The sequence below is a fragment of the Wolffia australiana genome, chromosome 18, assembly GCF_029677425.1.
Source record: "Wolffia australiana isolate 7733 chromosome 18, ASM2967742v1".
NCBI lineage: Eukaryota > Viridiplantae > Streptophyta > Magnoliopsida > Alismatales > Araceae > Wolffia > Wolffia australiana.
The window spans coordinates 9,918,870-9,922,551 of NC_135852.1; positions in this window are offsets into that span (position 1 = coordinate 9,918,870).

A 3,682-nucleotide genomic window follows, 5' to 3' on the forward strand; every position below is an offset into this window, starting at 1 on the left:
ATTATAGTTTGGGGATCTTAACTATGAAAAAAACATAGACGAGTCTTTTTGAATTTTGAAGTAGCGTGAGTAAGAAGATAGAGATGTATACAAGGTAAGAATGTAAATCCATAGTCATGTTCCTTCTTAAATAATTCTACTTTTGTCCAGTTGAGGGTACTTCATGGGAGAAGTCCATATATGTCTTGAGTATTCTTGATTTTGATGGATGGAATGGCGTAGATAGGATCATGAATACCCAGTTGCATTTAGAAGCACACACTTTTTGGCCTCCCATTCAGCAAATAAACTAGGCTTCCTAAATATCATGGTCTACCCCTCGCTTATGTCCATTTGGTGTGAGAACAAATATTATTTCTGTCATCAAAGGGCATGTGATATTCCTAAAATCAAGAAATAAAATTTACTCCAGCTTTTGACGGAGGTAAACTCAAGATAAGGCTTTAATGAATGACATGTATAAATATTTAAAATATGTAATACATAAAACCATCATTTAATTGAAGATGTGTCTTATATGTGCCCATTATAGGATGCTATAATAGGGTTTTTACGCACCCTAAACCTAAACCAACATGGCCATACATATAAAAATTTTTGACCTTTGTGAATTTACTCCAGTTCAGGGCCTTTTATGAAAAGTTCAAGGGGAGTATAAATAGGAAAGGGCACCCATTTTTAGAATCCAATGAATGCCAAACCTTGGTGCTCTCCCTCTCTTCAGCTTATTTCAGCACCATGCTTTCTATTGAGATCCCCGAGGATATAAAGAAATGCTTCTTGACAGAGTAGTGCAGATATCTAATTTCTAGAGATTGCATGGAAACATATAAAGACCAGTAATTTGATGTCTATAAAATACTTGTAAAAGGAACCCAGTAATATCAGAATATATCACGCACAAGTGATAGAATTATATCATAATTTAGTTTTAAATCTTTTGATTTGTTTCATGACTCTCTTTAAACTAATTCGACTCCAGTGTTAAGATAAGATACATTAGTATGCCCTAGATTCAATCTTACGTTTTGTTTCCCAGGCTAAATGATTTTTAAAATTTTAGCAAAAAGGGATAGGTGTCTCAAACTATATATGATGTCAATTAATCATCAAGTAGCTTTGCATCATATCTTTTATATTTTATTCCCAATACATATCTCAATAGAGAGATACTAGTATGCTCGTACGGTCCATTATTATACAACCTAATCAACTCCTCATAGATAGCTTACTTATTATATACATCATTACCGGTCAATATAAATATAAATATATTAAGAGGAGAACGGAAAAAATAAGACTTTTCTTCAGATTTAAGTTCTGTAAATTCAGTTTTTTATTTGTTCCCAATGATTAAACGCTATGTTAATTTACCAATTGGAATGAGTTATTGTTTTGAATATAAAGTATTGGGAATAAAACAGATCATTATAATGGATATGTATAAGGATCTATTATGAGGGTGCCACTGATTTCTGTCAAATATTCTACTGATATTTTTATCAACTCATTAAAAAATGTCCTAATAAAGAAGTAAAGGCATAAATACTAATTAAATATAACTAAAAAGATAAATATAGTTTTTTGGATTATGTGCGTTTGAGATTTTCCTAATCTTATAGCTTTTTATCTTTAAGGTCAATGAGGCTGATGTATGACAAATGGGATAGACATGGGATGGACAACTAAAGGCACCCAAGGATTGGAGAAAACAAGAACAAACACACACGATTGTTAGTCCAAACTTTTATTTATGGACAAATAATGATGGCGTGGCAGACTAACTTGGTCAAGGGTGAGCGTATTACCTTACAACTACCGTAGCAAAATACTGTTCAAGATTCAAAGTCCCCCAAATGATTATGTCAAGATGCAAACTTATTCCTTAAACATAAGTTATCTTGACGATAACTCACTACAAGATTTATATTAAGCATCAAATCTCAAAACACATAGTGGAATTATAGGGTACCAGCTAATGTGTTATCCTTACTGTATTGGTCGTGGATTTCATACGTTAAATGGATTAACCCAGTGGTCATATCTCACCAATTATCTAACTTCTCAATCCAACAAGTATCACCTTTGAGCATCCACACTATGCTGTATCAGTCCATTTCAATAATCAGGTGTGTGTATGTGTCCTAAACAGTGGTATATACTATTATATCACCAATTGAGGCATGGGGTTGCAATTTACTATTTTTTGAAATTTCATGACATTTTAATCAGCATGATATTTTCTTCATTGTTTGTTTTTTGGCTAGGGAATGACATAAGACGTGCATGAGAGTTAGGTGCTTAAACTCATTTACGTTTTATTTACTTTAATTTAGTTTTATATTTTATTTTAATATTCTACTTTACCCTTTATTTTTCTTTTGATTATTACTTGGTTTATTGAAAAACATTTTCTGATCCAATGCTTAAAAAGTACGGTTAAGTATATGTAAAATTAATAAAAGTTCTATCAAGCTGTTGTTGACTTTCTATATCTTATATCTATATAAGAGTATTCCTCTCCTTTCTTGTTTTTTAATATGGTGAAATCTTCAACAGTTTTTCCTACTAACCCATATCCTTCATGGAACATCAATGGTCACCGTCGATTTCCTTAAGCCCAAAACCCATATCAGTGAGAAAATCATGAACGCTAACAAGAAAATTGCCAGCCGTCGTAATTTTTAGAAGACGAGGTAATGGAATTTATGATATCTCTCTCATCTCAGCGTGGTCCTCCACAATCCAGCACTTTATTTGATGGCTGATTGACAGAGAAATCTCGAGGCTTGCCGTGCGATTCAAAGCTGGAGCGCAAAATTGGTTAAAATGGAGTATTGACGGCGAAAAATATTTTTGTGAGCAGAGGAAAAAGATTGGAAAAATAACAACCATACTACTCTCTTTTGTATGTCACCAATACATTTACAATGTGCCATACAGGTCGTGACTGGCGGGCGCTCCCGATGCGTACCCGCGTTCAAAACCCATACTATCATCCAACTGTTAATTGTATGTAACCTTCGTACCTGTTGGTCTACCCATAACGTTAAAAGTGTCTTCCACGTGAGTGTGGGTCTCCACAAAGACCTGCGTCTAATTCTCTTACTGCTGGGTAATAATGGGACTATATACTTCGTTGCTAGATAAAATCCCTGACGTTTTTTCGAAGATCTTAGCCCTATGCATGATACAAAGTAGGCCGACGGGAGTTTTGGCGAGATTGGGATTTTCTTCCTACCCTTTTCAGACCCTCCGTCGGATGACGGCAACCATTATGTTCTTCGTAGTTTAGGCTCTAATATCCGTTGCGTAGGTCTGAAAAATTGCTTTGATATTGTTCAAGAAGCTAGTTCATCCGCCATTTATTATGACTACTATCTAAAGAAGTTGAAAACAATGAGAAAGATAACCCATTTGCCATTTGGCAAGTGGCAATTATAGCCGTAGTATCTTTCATAACATGGTGATAGGTGCTCCTGCGTACGAACGCATCGTGCCCTAGAGTAATATCTGATAAGATATTTTTAAAATAACCTCTGAACATTTGATTCCTTATACAAGCATTACTGCGAAGCTGATGCTTGATGATTTATATACTTTTGGGATACTTAGACTAAGATGAATAAAGCCCACAAGATGGGCTTTAGCCAAAAAATTCGCAGGCCGTATCCGCGGTAAA